The sequence below is a fragment of the Podarcis liolepis genome (assembly GCF_965112155.1).
Source record: "Podarcis liolepis genome assembly, chromosome: 3".
NCBI lineage: Eukaryota > Metazoa > Chordata > Lepidosauria > Squamata > Lacertidae > Podarcis > Podarcis liolepis.
Window position 1 is genome coordinate 104,179,319 of NC_139557.1, and position 20,237 is coordinate 104,199,555.

Here is a 20,237-nt window from a genome sequence, read left to right on the forward strand (position 1 = left end):
GGCAGAAGAACTGCCCGGCAAGGCTGTGCCTCTTAAGTGCCACTCAAACTGCCTGCAGTGCTAATGCAACCCAACAATATTTAATTTAGCTCAGCATTGTCTGTAGATTTTGGAATTCTAAATCCAAAGGAGAGACAAGGAACCTGTGGCGTTCCAGATGTTTCTGGACTACAACGCCAGTCATGCGTGGCCACTGGTGACCAAACAATTTAGCCCCTGTGTTGCAAACAATAGTCAGTAATATGCAAGGCAACACGATGACCAAATACAATGATACGATATCAATATACACTCTATATAATATGAAATATATGAAATCACATAAACAGAAAACTTCTGAATCTCTGAAAGTCACACAATATACACTCTTAATGGATTCTCTTGAAAACAAATAAACGTAAGTCTTATAAGTCTCTGAAAGTCTTTGAAGACTATGCAAGTCTCTGAAAGAAGCAATGTATCAGATTCTTATCTGGTGAAAAACATGCTGTAAAGCTTTGTTTATGGCGTCCAACGCTGCCGAAGTAGTTCGCAAACAGACGGTGTGAACAGTGATTCTGGATATACCCGCTGTTTCGTGGAATTCTTCTTCAGCACAGCAGAAGGATGCAGAAGTACTTCATAAACCCATCTATATGGTGAATGGAAGAGTAAAACAACAATTGCTATGGAGCAGCGGTTATGTAGTCACTGCTGGCTGGGGCTGATGGGAGTTGGAGTCCATAGCATCTCAAGGACCACAGATTTGCCATCCCTGCACTAAACAGTTAACTCTCTGTGGTTGCAAGGCCTCCAGCCACAACCATGGAGCAGGGTTGCCCTCTTACGCCATAGCTGTCCCTCAGTTATGGGCTCCAGCATCTATTTTGGTGAGGACCATTGTGACATCAGATCAGTCAATGGTACCAAAAGAGGTGGAGCGATCAGAGATGAGCTCAGAGATATCATGAGGTGCCTGTTGTGCAGATAAGCTAAAGTTAGCTAAAGTTATATTTTGCCCCATTCTACAGAAATAATAACCAAGGTTCAGAGAGGTGATCAATATATGTGCCTTGAGACATTGACACTGCCAGTTGTCTTGGATTAAGGGAAATCCCTGAAGTGATTTCCTTTTGTGTGTTTGCCATCCATTGAAAGAGGAGGATTGAGAATGGAACCTGAGAGAGGTCTATCTTATATTGCCCCAAACTCCATAGTAGCAACAAGATCAGGTTATTTTCAGGATTAGCACAGCGCTTATGCATGTAGAGGTATGTTCTGAAGTGACTAATGTTGTTTCAGAAACAGAATTTTTTTCTGACTTTATTCATACATTCAAAAGATTTTTTAAAAATATATTGCCCTTTGATCCTATTTCCTTGGTGGGTTACAATAAAGTATAAAAATAATTACAATGTAAATGCGAGCATAAAGCAAAAATATGGGTGGTGTAGGAAGTGAAGAGAAAGGTCGAAGTTGTGAGTAACAGCCGTAGTTACTGTGAATATAAAGTAGCACTGTGTAAAATAGAGATGTGGAATCCTTACTTACAGAAATTTAAACTTATTCACCACCGTTAGATCCTGCCATTCCCACAAGAGGCTTAGGGCTGTGTAGATGGGAGATTGTCAATTTTATTCCTACAAGAGAGTTTAGGCTGAGAGACAGTGATTTGCTCAAGTTATTTCTGGTCCAAATATTTGAGCCTTCCTACATTTACATTTCCCACAGTGCTCTGGACTAATGCTATGTATTACAGTGGTACCTCAGGTTAAGAACTCAATTTATTCCGGAGGTCCGTACTTAACCTGAAACCGTTCTTAACCTGAAGCACCACTTTAGCTAATGGGGCCTCCTGCTGCTGCTGCGCCGCTGGAGCACAATTTCTGTTCTCGTCCTGAAGCAAAGTTCTTAACTTGAAGCACTATTTCTGGGTTAGCGGAGTCTGTAACCTGAAGCGTATGTAACCTGAAGCGTATGTAACCCAAGGTACCACTGTATTAAAGTGGCAGGTGACCCCTGACTAGCTCCAGTGTTAGAAACTCAGATGGATAAGCTAGGCGCCAAATGGCTCCTTCAGCCAAGGTTACAGTCACCAAAGCAAAATGCTTAGTTGCCATTTTTGGCCAAGACGGCTCTAAAGTCTTTACCTTGGTTCTCAAACACCTTGGTACTCAAACAACTTGGAACCCAAACACTGCAAACCCGGAAGTAAGAGTTCCAGTTTGCGAACTTTTTTCGGAAGTCGAACTTGCTCCATTTTGATTTGAGTGCCACACTTCCGCTGAGATCTGTCTGTTTTTGCTATTTATTTTGCGTTTTTGTGGCTCTTTTGTTTTTGTTTTTGTGTGGAACCCAGTTCAGCTACTGATGGTTTGATTGTGTGACTGCAGTACATTCCTTATTGCTTTCATTTTATGGATCAGTTGTATCGTTAGATGGTAAAATTCATATTAAACTGGTGTTTTAGGGGTTGCTTTTAAAAATCTGGAACGGATCAATCCATTTTGCATTACTTTCTATGGGAAAGCACGCCTTGGTTTTGGAACACTTTAGTTTGGGAACGGACTTCCAGAACGGATTAAGTTTGAGAACCAAAGTACCACTGTATTTTTCAAATGATGGACTGACTGTGATCGATTCTCAGTTACACGTCTACCTAGTTCCAGTGACAACCTTGAGCTAGGTTAAGAACTTTGAGAACTTAAAAAAGAAAAGTCACCTTAACCAAGGACGGTCCATGTGTATATTGGGCCCTCCCTCCCTCTTTTTCTTAATGGTGACATGAACCATTCATAATGTAGGAATATTCTTCACAGCTGTGAGCATGGCAGTGGGCTAGGGTGAGTGAAGACAAGCTACAGGGTCCTCGCTGTGAGATCACATTCATCCGGTGCTATACCAGCTGCACTGGCTCCCAGTGGAGTCTTTTAACCTTTTGGTTTTAACCTTTAAAGCCCTATACGGCCTAGGACCCTCGTACCTTCTGGTATGTCCCACGGAGGACCTTACGGTCTTCAAACAAAAACATCTTGGAGGTCACGGGCCACAGGGAGGTTAGGCTGGCCTCAGCCAGTGCCAGGGCTTTTACGGCTGTGGCTCCAATCTGGTGGAATGCTCTGTCACAAGAGACTAGGGCCCTGCGGGACTTGACATCTTTCCGCAGAGCCTGCAAGACAGAGCTGTTCCACCAGGCCTTTGGCCAGGGCACAGCCTGACCCCCTCCTGGCAATCCTCTAGCCCAATGGTTGTCAGCATCGCCCTTGAGCCAGTGCCACCAACTGGACTCATACACTTCAGCCCCGACTGGGCTAGGCGAGCTGGGTAGTACTTCCAGAGACCGCCTTCTGCACAGGAACAGGTCAAAGTGCTGTGGACTCACAGCTTAGAGTTGTGAGCACCGGATTCACTTCCACAAGAAGACAGTCGTTGTATAGCAGAGCATAAACGACTCAGAGAGCAGCTCTGTAGAATAACTACTTTTATTCTATCTACAACTATCATACAAATTATATACAGAGCTAAATGGAGTCTAAACAAAAAATGCTGAACTGCACTGAGTGTCTGCAGCTGCTCTTAGCAGCAACCTTATCTATATACACGATCTCTCTCTAACACTCAGTCTCTGTCTCTCACACTTTGATGTGTGGCTGGAGTGGAATAAGTAGAGAGCAGAAACCGCCCCTCCTCTCTGGAGAATCAGCAGAGCACATCAGCAGATTCTTGGATATGGGAGGGGTGAAATCTCCTCAATGGTTGCCATGAATTTGATTTGAACTGATTTTATAATGGAATGATTTTAGAATGTTGTATCATTTTACTGTTGTTAGCCGCTCTGAGCCCGGCTTTGGCTGGGGAGGGCGGGGATATTATTATTATTATTATTATTTATTATTATTATTATTATTATTATTATTATTATTATTATTATTATTATTATTATTATTAAACTATGAACTGTAACGTTGTTCACTGCTCCTGCAGTGAATTTTGTTCCTGAAATTCTTTCTGGTTGTGCAGATAAAATATAACAGATAGAATTCTAGAGGATGTGTTGCTAGCATGTGAAAACAGTCAAGATCCAAGGATCCCCAAGGATGCAACTCTGGATGATGGAGACGTCAGGCGCCATCCTGGGCCTCGGGTTGCAAGTGGTCAATAGTCAGGTGCAAAATGCGCCTGGCTAATTTCGAACACTGCACTACCTGGTGGGTGGAGGGCAGGATCAGGGTCAGCTGGCATCCAAGGCTATCGGGGCTGACACCGTCCTTACTGCTGGGTCTCACAGTCTTCCTGCATGGACCTAGAGTTTGTTACAGACCATAGTGATCACTTCCCCACAGACGAAGCAATGTGGGGAATGCGGTGAGTTGGGGACAAGGGGCCTTTGAGAGAAGCCACTTCACCATTACCCCTCGTTTGATAGAAGAACACAGGGATAAGTTTTTAAAGAGCAGCCTAGTTCTCTAACTGCGTTTACAGCCACTTTTTTGCTCAGTTCTCTGTTTACTGAACTGCAGAGCCTAGACCCTTATCTATTTAATGTATTTCTCTTAAATGTCTAAGCCACCCTTCGTCATGAAGAGTTCCAGAGTGGTGTACGATAACGTAAATGTAATACAGTCAGGCAAATCAAAAGCAAAAACTAAACTAAACTGAACTAAAATGATAGTTTAAAAAAAACCTGTCACTTGCTAGTTTATTTTGTCTCTTTCTTTCATTAGGAATAACTGGGAAATTAGCCTATTTTGTTAATAGAAGTGATGGCCCATTATGGATGGGTGAAGAACCTGTGGCCCTCTGGATCACTGAGTGTGCCGGATGAGGCCGATGGGAAATGACTGCCAGTCTTTGTTTGCCTTTGAGGTTCCAGGGATGTCCCAGAGTAATTTAGATCTGGGATTATGTAAAGATTCTTTGTGTCGGCCTAGCTTGCCCTTAATATGAGTGTGGCAGCTGCTTTTAACACCACTGTTACGTTGTTATGTTATTTGGCACATTGGGCTAAGAGAGTTGGTTTACTTCGTTCATATGTACATGTGAGAGCTTGTGTTTGACTGTGATACTACTGAAGACAACCAACATGTGGTAAAAACGCATTTCATATTTGTTATACACTGGTTTTTGCCACATATAAGGGTTTTTCTTGCCTATTGTTTATACATTAAACTATTGGTTTATTTTTTTTAAATGTGGTTACTCTGGTATATTTCCCTGTACAGTATTTGAGAAGACTTTTAAAAAAATATACATTCAATTTCCCAACTTGTTTATTGTTTTCTTGGCTTTCGTGGTTGCTAAACATTCATCTCTTAATTTCTCACTCCCCAATTTTTGTTTTTGGGGTAGTTGGAAGTCCTGCAATATCTACAGGGCTACAGGGATCCCACCTGTGACTTAGTTCAGTGCTCACAAAAAGTGGAATATTATTATCCTTAAGTCTATGAGATTTGGAGAAGAAAAAAGACTAGACCTGGGAGGCTTACAGTGGAACAATGGAAAACACCTTATATCAATTCAAACTGCTTGCCCATCTATGCCAGTATGGTCTGCTACTTGGACTGGCAGTAACTGCCCAGGTCTTTCCCAATAGCACAGTCCTTGATTGACTATGTTGTTCTGAGGGAGTTTTTCACTGTATCCTTTGTTGAATGCCTCCCTGGTATTTCTCTTCTTCTTCTTTGGCGATCACTCATAGCCGAATAAGATTATTTTCCATAAACACAGTTTTAACAATGAGTCCGTAAGTGACTGTGGAGGCCAATTCTAGACCCACACGTCCTTCCACAGTGGGGAAATTGGCTTCCGGGCGGGAGTTGATCACTATATGGATTTGCCAAGCGTGCCTTCCTCTTAGCACGTTTCTCCCTTGTGTCCTGAGTTTGAGTGTCTTCAAAGCCCATGACACCTTTGGTAAAGGCTGTTCTCCAACTGGAGCGCTCGCAGGCCAGTGTTTCCCAGTTGTCAGTGTTTATACTACATTTTTTAAGATTTGCCTTCAGACAGTCTTTAAACCTCTTTTGTTGACCACCAGCATTACGCTTTCCATTTTTAAGTTCGGAATAGAGTACTGGTAGTTGCTTTGGAAGACGATCATCAGGCATTTGCGCAACATGACCAGTCCAAGAAAGTAGATGTTGAAGAATCATTGCTTCAACACTGGTGGTCTTTGCTTCTTCCAGTACACTGATAATAGCCTTTTAAACTTTGGTGTGTGGGTGTGAGGGTGATCCTTGGATGAAGGGCAGTGTACAAATTTGACAAATTAGGGAAATAAAGAAAGCTTTTCCTATGTCCGGACTGAATCTTATACTGAGTCAGAGCATTGGTCCATCTAGATAGGCGTTTGATGCAATGCAGTGAAACATCCTCAGTTGGATTCAAGCCAGGGGCCTGCAATAATTCTTCAGAAAAAGCCATTGCGTTGTGTTAGTTAGATCCTCAGCGGGACAGCCTTTTTAGGCTTGTGAATTGCCTCCTTGCCTTGCGTGTAAGAACTTTCTCCGGGCAAATTGGCTGTGAAGCTTTTTGGAACCTGTAAGAGCTGTCCTTTTGTTTCCCTCTTAAGCTGTCGATGTGCCACAAATGACTAATATATGAATTAATTAAACATTCTTATGGACTAGTAACTTATGCAGACTTGTTGGCAAGCCTGGTGTGTTTATATCTAGATTGCGGTTGACTCCGTTGCTGCTCACGGGGAAATTCCATTTACACATTTTCAATTTACAGCTTCTCACAGTAAACAAGAGTAGCTGGCCGCCGGAACGTTTACATGAACCTTCTCTTAAGAAACCAGAACTGTTCGTTCATATTTACAACGGGTATAAACACAATCGGCGTTTGTCCCTTAACAGCTCCTTTCTTGAGAAATCATAGCCTCCAAATGGTAGATATTCTTGGGTCTCCGAAGGATGTTGACTAAGGTAGATCCAGGGTTTTCTTCTTCTGTTGCAGAATTAGAATGGCTCCATTGCAGAATTTAATTGTGGGTCTAATTCTTTCCAGGTGAGGTTGACCTGTAACTTCTGGTGAGAGCTCAGATGGTGGGACTATGATTCTGTGTACCAACCAGTGATGAAAAGCTTCTTAGCCTGTTTGAAAGCTATCCACTGTATTTCCCGAAACACAGGCTGGATCTAGACACATCAAAAAAGCATTTCAGGAAAACTTGTTGGAAACCTCATAGTGGGAAATCATGTGGATGAAAGACAGGACTCCACAGCGCCATCTGGTGTCACAGTGTTATAACGCATTTTCTTTACTAATGTAGCTGAGTCTATAGCGCGAACTTAAATCTGGGGACATCTTTGCCCTGATCTTTCCTTGCCTCTGGTCCCCCCCCCCCATTCCCCTGCTGAGGTATGTTTTGGAAAGAGGGGAGGTGGGAGACTCTATTGCAGGGAAGGCTGGTGCGGAGCAGAACTAATCATGAGTTGAGTCAGACTTCAGAGATTTCTTGGGCTCTTTTTGTAATTGGTTCAGGCTTTTTTTTTTTTTTCAAACATGGGTAATTTGTTTCCAGGCACTTACTTCTCTCCCTCAGTTCTGAAATCCAGCACCGTCCCTGCTTTTGTCTGTTGTCAGTGTGTTAGAACAAGAATTGCAAGAAAATGAAACAATTGAACCCTCTTGACTTCAACGAGATTGGAACTACCTAATTGGAAGCGAGATTGCTGCTATTGGAATCTTATTCCGGCTCTTTAGAGACTAAAAGTCTGCACGTTTTCTTGGTCTCTGGGATTCGTTACCAGTATAACGTAGAGTGAATTGTTTGTTTGCTTGTTAGTAAAGGCTGCCAATAAGAACAGAGGAAGTGCCTTGACGGATCCTATCGAGGGCCCATCTGGCAACTCGTTCTGCCTCCCAGCAGTGGTCAGCGAGGGGTACCTGGGAAAAGCTCGCCATGAGGTGGATCTTCCTGTAATAATTTTCAAGGCTTGCCAGAAATCTACAGTGTTTGGGTGCTCTCCAGCAATCCACTGGTGAATTTCTTCTGTGGTTGCTCACAAAAGCGGGACGTAGGAGCAAAAACAAAAACCTTGGAATTTCATTTTGCATCTTGGAGCGGCTTCTGCGAGCGAGCGCTGGAAGGAGCAGCAACCTCCTGCAGGAGATGCACAGAAGGAGAGGCAGGCGTAGAGGCGGTGGCCGCAAGATGGGTGCTCCTCGCCCAAGGGCCCTCCAGAACCAGGCATTGCAGTGAAGGGCCTTGTAAACAGGAAGATTGCAAGTCGGCCTCATCTTTGAAAGATGAGCGGTAGCGTTAATCCTGATTCTACAGGTCTAGTTTAGCCTGAGGTTGCACAACGATAAAAGCACCAGGGCTTTGCTTGACTGACACTGCACCAGCTGAGTGCAGCATGAGTTGTAAATGTTTGGTAACAGGTGCTCAGCTGCGGGAGAGAAGCATGCTTCTAATTAACACCTGCGCATGGTGATAACTCCTGCTTCTTTTTTTCCACTGGAATTTATTAATGGACTTGGTGTCCTGCGCTTTTTAATACAGTGGTACCTTGGGTTAAGAACTTAATTCGTTCTGGAGGTCCATTCTTAACCTGAAACTATTCTTAACCTGAGGTACCACTTTAGCTAATGGGGCCTCCTGCTGCCGCCATGCTGCCACCGCACAATTTCTGTTCTCATCCTGAAGCAAAGTTCTTAACCTGAGGTACTATTTCTGGGTTAGCAGAGTCTGTAACCTGAAGCATCTGTAACCTGAGGTATCTCTGTACAGCGCTGCATTTTTAAGACCACACATTGCGGTTCGCAGTTGTACGTGGGGAAGGACAAAAGAGCTCAGTAGATTCAGTCTTGGACATATTTTCATTTTAGTTATTTATTTTCACACGCATGCACACACACACCCACACACCCACACACACACCACAAAGCAGCGGCAATAACCGCCGATTAAAGCATTACACAGCCCAGCGTAAAGTAACCAGGAGATTGAAACGATTATTGTGAAAGGCCTTAAAGTTATCTGAAATGCAAAGCCAAGCGGAACAAGTGAATCTGCGAGGTGGTGTCTTCGAAGGCCGATATTGCTGGAGCTGATTGCAAATCTGGAAGGAATATTATTTAGCATGACTGCACCGACACTCCCCTACAGCTGCATATTACAGGGGATGTCTGGTTGTGATGGAGAAGCTAGCCACCAGCGACACTTGTCTGTCATTGCCGATCTTGGTGAGAATCTCCTGATATGTTCCCAAGGGGCTACTGCAGTCCTTGGAACAGAGTTTCAGACCCACAGGTTTAGGGGGAGAGGTCTGTCTCGAACAAGAGCCTCACATAATAAGAGACCTGCTGGATCAGGCCACGGGCCCCATCTAGTCCAGCATCCTGTTTTCACAGTGGCCAGCAGGATGCCCATGGGAAATCTGCATGCTCATTAAACCTGTAGAATGCATGTTTCGATAACTACTTGTTTTGAAAGGTAAAGGTAAAGGGACCCCTGACCATTAGGTCCAGTCGTGGCCGACTCTGGGGTTGCGGCGCTCATCTCACTTTATTGGATGAGGGAGCAGGCGTACAGCTTCTGGGTTATGTGGCCAGCATGACTAAGCCGCTTCTGGCGAATTAGAGCAGTACACGGAAACGCGGTTTACCTTCCCGCCGGAGTGGTACCTATTTATCTACTTGCACTTGATGTGCTTTTGAACTGCTAGGTTGGCAGGAGCAGGGACCGGGCAATGGGAGCTCACCCCGTTGCGGGGATTCGAACCGCCGACCTTCTGATCGGCAAGCCCTAGGCTCTGTGGTTTAACCCACAGCGCCACCCGCGTCCCGACATGTTTTGAAACGTATGTCCTAAATTGGGGTAGGTTTGTTTGTTTTTTGCCAAACCATTTTCATTGATTTTCCAAACTTTACCAAATCAGTTCACGTACTGTTTGTGGAAGTATAGATTAGGTAGCTTTGCTTTCAAGTGCAAACGGAACCAAAATTCTACCCCTAATTGGTTAACTTTGCAGAAGTAGGTTGCCTAAAGGATGGCAGGTTTATGGGAATATTAGGTTCCACTGACTTCCCCTTGACCTCTGCAGAGCTTTTTATCCTGTGACTATTGCATTTGGTGACTTCCACCAACCACTTAAGGTGCTCTTGAAAATTTCATTCTATGTAAAAAAACCGATTGAACTTGGTAGATCAGATGCGCCTGTACTCCTTTAGCAAGGACACGGCAAGTTATTTTAAGGCCAAGGAAGGTCAGCTGAGTTATAAATGGGCTCTAATTATCACGCAGCTAAACGGCAGTTTTCTTGGGTTTGGCTGGTTGGCTGTCCAAAAGGGGAGAGATTCTTTCCGGCCTTTTGAAGCCATCAAAGAAGATGAGAGAAGCTGTTTCCAAAAGGATCTGCATGTCAGAAAGCCCTGCAGTTCAGGATAAGCGAGCCGTAAACAAAGTACAATGCAGCTTGCGGTTTTGGAAAAGAGGGTTTGGATCCTGTGATGTGCTGGGTACCTTCAGGAAGGGCTGAGCGCCCACACTTAGATTGTCAAGTAAAGCTTGGTGCCAAACTGTAATCACCAGTTTGCATGCACCTCAGTATTCCCCGTAGAGGTCACTTTTAGTATAGATTGTACTTTAAATTGTTCTTTCTTAGCATATTCTCTCTCTTGTTTTTGCAAAGGGTTTTCCATATCGAAAAGGACAGAAGTTATTCACAGTGGATAAAAATATTGATCTTCGTAAATGTGGTTAGAATGACTCGCAAGCTGTCATTCAAAGCGGTTGATGTTCATAGTCACTGACGTCTGATTATTAACACTCCTGCACAGGAGAAGTTTACATCAGTGTTGCAGATTTAAATGGGTTAAATAGTCATTTCCTCTCCTCAGGGAAACCTGGGAAATGTAGTCTTCAGAGTGGAGTTCTGACAATGTCTAATAGAGAGAAGGGAGAACATGACACATTGACATGAAACTGATGGACGTTTGTGGTGTAGTGTAATAGCAATATTTATTATTTATAAAACACTTTGGAGTGGGGAAAAAGATCTCATAGATTTTTTTTTTGGCAGGCAAATGATTTTCAATATGCAGAAATTGAAAGGGCAATTTGTCACACACACGCAGTCCTGAAAAAGATGCACCCCCCCAATTCTTCTAGACAGATATTATTTTTTCTTTTTCTCTCCTTCAGGGCACTTAACCTGTATACCTCTTAAAAACAATTCCTCTCTTTTGTTCCCAAGTGCATAAAAGTCTTGAGAACACCCCTACCCTGCCAAAAACGGCTTTTATATTTATACCCCTTCAGGTGTGATAATAATTATATCAGGAACAACTTCCCATTGTCTTCAGCAACAAAATAAGAATGTTGCTGAGTTTTTCCAAAATCACAGCCTTTAGTAGCGCATATAAAGTGGTGATAAACGGATGGAACCCTGGCATAATCTTAGAAGTTGATGTGTCGCGATGCAAAAGGATACCTAAAATCCTCAAGTATTTCTTTTGGAATAAGAACCGTATGTGAATCAAGGCAGGAAGTGAGGTGTTGTCCTTCAAAAGCCTGATGGCACAGAAAAAGGGTATTTCTGACGCATGACCTTAACTGAACAGGAATTCCTTTGCTCCTTAGAATGAACTTCATCATGACATTGTATCCTTTTGCAGCTGTACAAAATGCAGGTTTGCCTAATGGAATTTTCAGTCAGGATATATTATGTAATGGTGTGGGTGTGGGGGGGTGTTTTGGGGGGGGGAGGATATTTTTTAACCCCTAAGAAGCCATGTGAAAACTTTACTGCACAGCTGCTGCAGATAATTTTGCATGAAATTCACTCCATCTGCACATCGTATTCAGGAGCGCTGAAAGAGCCTAGACTCCAGCAAATGGGAATGTTGCTTTTCTTTCGGTTTTATTCTTCTGGGATTACGTCCTGCTGTCAAATCTGGCGGGGAAATTGAGTCATCCCCTGAACTGTCATAGTGACTTCAGACACATTCATTCTGTACAGTATATGGCTTTTTTTGGTGCAGACTCCCTAGTAACGGTGCTCCATTTGATGGCAGAGCTGCACGGCGGGTTGCTCTTCTGTAGTCCAGCAGAAAACTTATGGAACTGCTTGCAACTGCTTGCAAGACTTCTCCTTACCCCACCCTAGCATGACCCTCTTCATTCTCTTTTTTTTAAAAAAAAAGTTTAATTATTTTTTCAATACAAACATCAACCGCAAAAGACACATACAACAAAAACCATAATAGCAATAATAACACAATTTGACAATTCAGATTTGAATACACTAATATACCTACAACTACACCTTTTTAACAATATTTTCCCACCTCTCTCTCCTCTCCCTACTTCCCACCACTATCCGCCTTATCGCTTAAATATTCGTTCCAGATTTCTTCGTATTTATCCATTCTTATTTTGCGTAGACATGCAGTTCGTTTGTATGTAGCTAATCTGTCTGTATTATCAATCCATGAACTCAATGGAATCTTTTTGCGGCTCTTCCAATTCATCAAAACAAGGTTTTTTTTTGCTTCTAATATGGCATGGTACATCCATTTTTTTTTTTTTACCCCTTGAAATCTCCCACGTTTCCAGAATATAATTTAGAATTAAATTCAGTTCCCCTAAATAACAATTTCTTTTTATTACTCTTGCTATAAATATCCTCACCTCAGCCTTTTCATTCTCTACTGAGTGAAGGAGCTTTTCTGCTCCCCAACAAGGAAGCCTCTGGTTGCATATCCCCTTATTTACTCAAACACCTCCCTCTTCTCCTAGACCCCTTCTTCCCTGGTGGACAGGGGGGCAGGTCACCATTTTGTGGTTTGCCTCAGGTGCCACAACATCTTGGGCTGGCCTTGCTTACTCAGAGATACTCTGAATCAGGTAAGTGCGAATAGAATTGCAGCTTAGATATGCCATCCTAAAGCAACAATCTGAGTTTGTTGGCAGCATGACATAAAGTTTAATGCTGTATTGTTTTTAACACTCGATTGGGAGCCGCCCAGAGTGGCTGGGGAAACTCAGCCAGATGGGCGGGGTATAAATAAATTATTATTATTATTATTATTATTATTATTATTATTATTATTATTATTATTAAAGTACACTGGACATTAGAAGTAAATCACATATTTTACTTTTGGAAAATGCTTATTAAGTGTGAGTAAGGCTCTCTCACATGTCAAATTTTGTTGGGAGGGGATATACCCACTCTTTCCTTCGGTGTTCAGATAATGAAGTATTAACTCATATCCTGCATGTTGAATTTTTTTATAGATAGGTGGTCCAAAGTTGGTGTGGCTGTCTGTTTGTACTGGGACAGTGACTTGCTGGAATTTATAAACGAATGAGCTCATAATTTCCCAGGACGCTGTGAATGAAGTCAGCTGTGACAATGAGTAAGGGAAACCCCTATGGTTGCTGTTGATGTAGGATGGGCCTCAGGGAGATGGTGTGTGTGTGTGTTACTTTCTTTGATGTAGTGCTTTGTGTGTGACATAATCGGCTGTTGCGTCACACACACACAAAATTTGGTTTGGGTGGTAGCATTGAACATCGGTGGGGAGAAGGAACAGCTATCATTTTTTAAAATGAAGAAGTCAGCACAGAGGCATAGCTAGGGGGGCATGGGGCATTGGTTGCCACACTGTAGGGGTGGCACTTACAGTGTGCCTGAGCCAGTCACTCATCTTTCCTTCGGTGCCTATGGCCTCCATGCTGCCCAGAAGGGGGACCCGGCCGGCGGACTGCAGCTGAGAGGGACCCAGTGGGTGGACTGCATGCAAGCTCCATGCTGCCCGCCCCAGATGCCCAAGCAACTAGCTACACCGCTGAGTTAGCAGCCCTCACAGAGCCAGAGATAAGCATGTTGAATTTGAATTTTCAGAAGCCATGTGGTAGTTCCATTAGCCAAGATCTTGGATGTTGGGGCTCTGCGCTGTTGCAATTTATTATATGCAAAAGAGGCATAACTAATTATATGTAAACATGGTTAATTTACATAACGTATTAAGATAGAATGTTTCCTTTGCAAAATGTGGATAGAAGCCTAGATATGGTATCTATGGCGTATGGTCATGGGTTTGTCCATGAAAAGGCTGAGAGCTCATGACAGGTTATGTAAACACCCCTAGGCTGAGCATGCGCTTCAAACCTTTCCTTAATTCCGTGTCTGTCTCACTCAGCCACTGTTCAAACTCTTCATTGCAGCTAGTGGATCAAGAGATCCACTATCAGTTCCCCGCAAAGACAAGGCTGGAGTCTAACCATTATTGATATACAAGGTGATCATGGAGGTGGTGATGATTATGATTTTAAATTATTACCTGTCCTTCAGCCAGAGATCCCAGGGAGAGTCACAGCAATTTAAAGTTTTAAAAACAATTTTTAAAACTTACAATTACAAAAAATGCCATCGCAACAAGTAGGGTCTGTCTTGAATTATCCATCTCAGGTGTCAAAGGCCAGGTAAAGAGGTAGATGTTCAGTATTTGCTGGAAACGGTATAATGAAGACAGATAAACGGATGACTTTTAGTTACAGATAGGTAGCCGTGTTGGTCTGCCATAGTCAAAAAAAATTCCTTCCAGTAGCACCTAATAGGTCTCCTATTGCAGTCGTTAAGAGTCGGCAACAGGCTCATCTCAGCTATCTGCCAATCTCCCATTCCCACCACCCTTCTGAGTAATACCCCTCCCCACCTTCTCACTATATAGAAGGATCTGGCAACTTCTGTTTCAGTGTATCTGAAGAAGTGTGCATGCACACGAAAGCTCATACCAAGAACTAACTTAGTTGGTCTTTAAGGTGCTACTGAAAAGAATTTTTTTTAGGATGACTTTTAGCTAGTCTGGCCATTTAATGTTCTAAGAAACATCTCAATGCCCACAGCACTCACAGCAGACCTGTGATGGTCCGCTCGGATGTTCAGAAAAAGGCAGAAAACAAACACAGGAAATAGTTTAGCCTTTGATCTTTGCTAGCCAAAAAGTGAGGCAGGAAGGTCCACAGAAGCATCTTCTCCCTACTTGACCTTTAGACATCCTTTCAGTTTCTGGTAAACGTGAGACAAGACAAGTAAGCAAGTATGACATCCTCAAAATGGAAATGTTCAGCAGAGGGTTTTGTGCTGTTGTTCTATGTGCATTTGTGGCCACAGAAAATGCAAAAAAATATGTAAATTATATTGCTGGGAGCATTGCTAGGTGTCTCTTACCCAACAAATAAATCCCTGATCAGACATCGTCATGTGCAGTTTGACCATCAGGCATAACCTACTTAGCTGGGTCAGTAGGGGGCTGGATAATTTTATTTATTTATTCCCTTCTTGGCAACCTTCCAGGGGCCACATGTCAGACTGGGGAAGAATGTGGCCTGAGGTGAAAGGATATGGCCCGTGGAACGTTCCAAGGGCCAGAGAGAGAGAGATCTGGAGGGCCATATTCCCTGTCCTAAATAGTCTGCTCTCGAACCTTACAAGCAACCAAAGGCTCTCCAGAGTTCTGATTTCTTTCCCCCTCCTCTCCTCGCCAGCAGCCTGCTATTAAAGAAACCACACATGTATGCTATTTCCTGATGTGCTTATTTGTAATTTGTAATGAGCATATTTTGGAATATAACCACTCCTCCTTTTCCCCTCGGTGATTTCCTAAGGGACAGGCTCCGTAGCCAATTCTGTAGCATGACAAGTCTTCGTTGGCAGGAATCCCAGAGAGGTCAAGTAGACATTTTTCCTTGTTTAACAGGAGCTGCTGGTCCTCTGCTGGGTGGGGAGAGAGCACAGAGGAGGAGGAGAAGGAGGAGGATGCAGGAAGTGTGACAGGTTTTCTGCCATCCTTTCCCAACTCCTATCGTTTACCCAAATTTGGTAACCGCTGTTCAATTCCAGAGTAACGTCGCTGTTGTGTGTGTTCAGTCACACTGACAAACATGAAATCAAAGGGCAGGTGAATTATTGGGACCTTGGTCTCTCTGCAAAACTGCACAGTTCATCATCACTTTATGCTGCTTGAACAGGAGGGAGGGAAAAGGCGATGGCTTGTTTGGGTCCCTAACACAAAGAAGTGGGACACATCTGCAGCCTGCTTCAAGCCCAAAGCGCTTTTATCAGACACAAGCTTAAAATAAAATGCAAATGTAAGCCAGCTGCTCCTTTCCTAGCCATCCCTCCTATTTTCTCACCTCCACATTCCCTGAGTGGAAAACGGCCTAGGCAGTCTTTGAAGATCTGAAGGGCTGCCCCACAGAAGCTGGAGCAGATTTAGGTTGCTTCCAGGTAAACCTGCCCCAGTTTGGTTGCGCCGAGTCTGCAGAGAGGTTAGATGCGTGTTCGTTCTGATTTGCTTGTGGGGAGGTTACACAGTGTTGTGTCGAGCAGTTGCTGTGACGGTATTCCAGTGCGTTTTTGGTGCCACTTCCCAAATCACAAAACAGTATGATTTTATTTTATTTTATTTTTGTGTGGGGTGGGCGTGTAAAATCACCAAATCCACTTTACTTGTGCAACCTGAACAGAGCGTTCTCCTTAGTCATAGCACTCAGAGGTGTTGCTAGGTGCTGAAAAGAACTCAAGGCAGAGGCTCCGTAGCACAAAATTATATAGGATTTTAATTTGTCCATTTCCATGTGTAGAGATGCAAAAATGTAGGTATCTCTGAGCAAATTCAGGCCTCATCTGCACTGCACATTTAAATCATCGACATGCCGTTTTAAACAATTATGGCTTCCCCCAAATAATCCTGAAACAGTTCTTTCCTAAGGGTGCAAAGTGTTGCTAGGAGACTCCTATTCCCTCCACAGAGCTATAATTTCAGAGTGGTCAGAGTGTAGCTCTGTGGGGGGAATAGGGGATCTTCTAATAACTCTCAGCACCCTAAACAAACTACAGCTCCCTAGATTATTTGGGGGAAGCCATGGCTTCTTAAAATGGTATGATACTGCTTTACATGTATAGTGCAAATGGCGGTCACTGAGGTCTCGCCAACACTGTTCCTTTTCAGCCCAGACAGCAGTCCTGTAGACAATGCTTCACAAAAATAAAATACAGGTTTACAAAAAATGGGGAGGAGGCAGGAGATCTAGGGCCCATTACAATGCCCCCACATCCAATAACACCCTAGCCTGTGGAATGCCCTCTCTTATCAGTGTGAAGGCATCAGCGTTGTAATTATACTGGCAACAGGTCATTTTTGTCCAGACATTTTTTTGAGGGCCGTCTTATTTACCTTACTTTTCTGCTGCTGTTCTGTGTTTAATTGCCCGCATTTATTCTTACATGGGGTTTTTCATTGTGTTGCCCTTATATTGTACGATTTGCTTCGCGTTGTGTGTATTGGACCCTGCCTGGTATCAGTTATAAATATTTTAAAACAAATAAATAAAATCTGCCAGTTGCCAGGAGGAAGCACCACCTTCTTGCAGGCTTTTCCATCTCTCTCTCTCTCTCTCTCTCTCTCTCTCTCTCTCTCTCGTTTTATTAAATTTTCTGTTTTACAATTTAGAATATTAATTTAAACAACCTTAAAATATTGATGACTTCCCTCCTTCTCTTTCCATGGTTCATTTTGCATAGCATAAATCCCTGTGTATTTTATATAAACTAAACCATTCAGTATTCCAGTATTCCATCCATCAAAACTTATTTACACTGTAGAATTTACCTTAATGCTGCCAGCGTTTTCAAGTGTACACAATTCCCCTCCCATATATTCAATAAACATTTTACAATCTTCTTTAAATGCATGTTCTTCTTGTTCTCTTATTCTATAAGTTTGATCCGCAAACTATCATGTTTAAGTGGCCATTTTTCTTTAGTTGGGACCTCACTCGTTTTCCATTTTGGGGCTAACGAAACACAGGCCACAGTAGGGGCTATACTACTTGCAGGCTTTCTCTAGTTGGCCACTGTGAGGACAGGATCCGAGACTAGATGGGACTCTGGTCTACTGCAGCAGGCCTTTCCTTATGTCATAGGCCACCACTTGACCTATGGAGCTGAGGTGTGCCAACATCACCCAGTTTGGCGCCTGAGTGCCCTGTGGTTCCTGGAGGTTTTCCTTTAAGTGCTGTTCTAAAAGCTTTTGAGTTGGTAAGTTTTCTCTTCTCTTGTGTCTGTATATCCGGTGCGACAGAGGATGTGGGGATCTGACCAAACATTCTCGCTTAATTTCTGCCGTTGTTGGAGCAATGATATGGCTTGCATGGGATGCTGATGCTCTCTGAATGATGACATTAAGCTCTTACTGGATTTCCCCACCCTCCTTAACACACACACACTTGTAATGTTGGGAGGTGGAATACGAGACTTAATCTAAGTACTTACCGTTCATTTCCCCCCTCAAGCTGGAATTATGAGGTGACAAGTTTTTACCATATTTAGAACAGCAAAACATAATGCTTTCCTCTTTAGCCCTTGAAAAGTAGCACATAAATCTGCTGTCCCCCTTGCATTTTATAGGCTGAAACACATTATTTATTACGTAAAATTCCACAGAGTCTGGCAGATTTTTATTAAACCTTTTGCGCAAGTTACCCTGTCTAATACCATCCTCATTATTTGGTGCCATAAGGGACAAAAATAAGGAATTTACATTTCTTAAACATTCATTTTTATTTAAGTTAGAGGTATTATATTATCCTTCATATTTATTAAGGAATCTAAATAAGCTGGGAATCTAAATAAGTTTCAGTCAAAGATTTACTACAGCCACAGACCAGCATAAATACAGCTAAAACCCAAAATTTAAAGCATTAGATCAGCATTTTCCCAACCTTGTTTTTATTGCATTTCTTTCCCCCCAAAAGCCCTGTCAGATTTCTACTATTTAGAGAAGTTAAACATCCGATGAGCTTGTTCAAGGATTTCCTTAAATCTAACAAGCAATCAGAGCTCTAAATAAAATAGACAGTATAATAAGTCTTGTGTAGGATGCTCAGCTCTCCAGTCCTGCGATGACAGAGGTGTGCAGCAGAAGGAATGTCCCCAAATCTTCCTTGTAGCAATGCGAGAGGTAAAACACTGAACGTAGGTAATTTTAAAATATGTGTAATATTTAGGAAGATTGAGCACTTTGGAATATTTTGGTTCTTTAATCTGATCATTGAATCTAGATAAGATTTAAAATGGTATCATGGCAATTTATGAAAACATTTAAAAATTGCTACCTAGCAACAGAGATTTTAAGCTGTCACACGCTGAGTTGGAGGCTGACATGCCTCTGTCTAGCAATGCTCCATTGATCATGATGGATGGGGCTGCTGATGCAGATAGGAATTTGAAAATGCCTCTCCCCCTGCTAACTAGTTGAATATCAATTTCTTTGAAATTGTAGCCCCTCATGTGCAGAATGCTTTAAACGGGAGACAATGGACGCAGAGCCGCAAAATGTCTCGTGAAATCGATCCTAACCACCAATACAGTGGTGCCTCACAAGACGAAATTAATTCGTTCTGCGAGTTTTTTCGTCTAGCGAATTTTTCGTCTTGCGAAGCACGGTGTCGGAAAAGTTTTGGAAAAGCTTCAAAAATCGCCAAAATCCTCAAAAAAGGCTACCACACCGCGTTCTATGAGTTGCTTCTCGAAGTCAAGTCGCAACTGTATTAATGGTGTTAAGAAAAAGGAAACAAACTTGCAATAAACGCAAGACGTTTTCGTCTTGCGAAGCAAGCCCATAGGTAAATTCGTCTTGCGAAGCAGCTCAAAAACCGCGAAACCCTTTCGTCTAGCGAGTTTTTCGTCTTGCGAGGCATTCGTCTTGCGAGGCACCGCTGTACTTGGAAACCAAATTCCATTGAATTGAATGGAAACACACAAGAGTCAGTTCTTAAGAATCTTTGACTGAAACTCCTCTTAAGAACATAAGAAGAGCCTGCTGAATCAGGCCAATGGCTTAGCTGGTCCAGCATCTTGCTCTTACACTGGCCAGTCAGTTTCAGAAGTCTGTTCCAAAACAAAAGCGTTCCAAAACCAAGGCACGCTTTCCCATAGAAAGTAATGCAAAATGGATTAATCCGTTCCAGACTTTTAAAAACAACCCCTAAAACAGCAATTTAACATGAATTTTGCTATCTAACGAGACCATTGATCCATAAAATGAAAGCAATAAGGAATGTACTGCAGTCACACAATCAATCAACCTGTAGCTGAACTGGGTTCCACACAGTCACACAGACAAAAAAAAGAGCCACAAAAATACAAACGCAAAATAAATAGCAAAACAGACAGACCTCAGCGTAACACCCAAAATGGAAGTGTGGCACTCGAAATGGAAGTGTGGCACTCAAAACG

General features: G+C 42.8%; 1 protein-coding gene across 1 annotated transcript in view; it reads left to right on the forward strand.

The window, feature by feature from the left end:
* Positions 1–20,237, forward strand: part of PRKCE (protein kinase C epsilon) — a 311,931-nt gene that overhangs the window by 27,632 nt on the left and 264,062 nt on the right. The gene's annotated exons all lie outside the window — the stretch shown is intronic.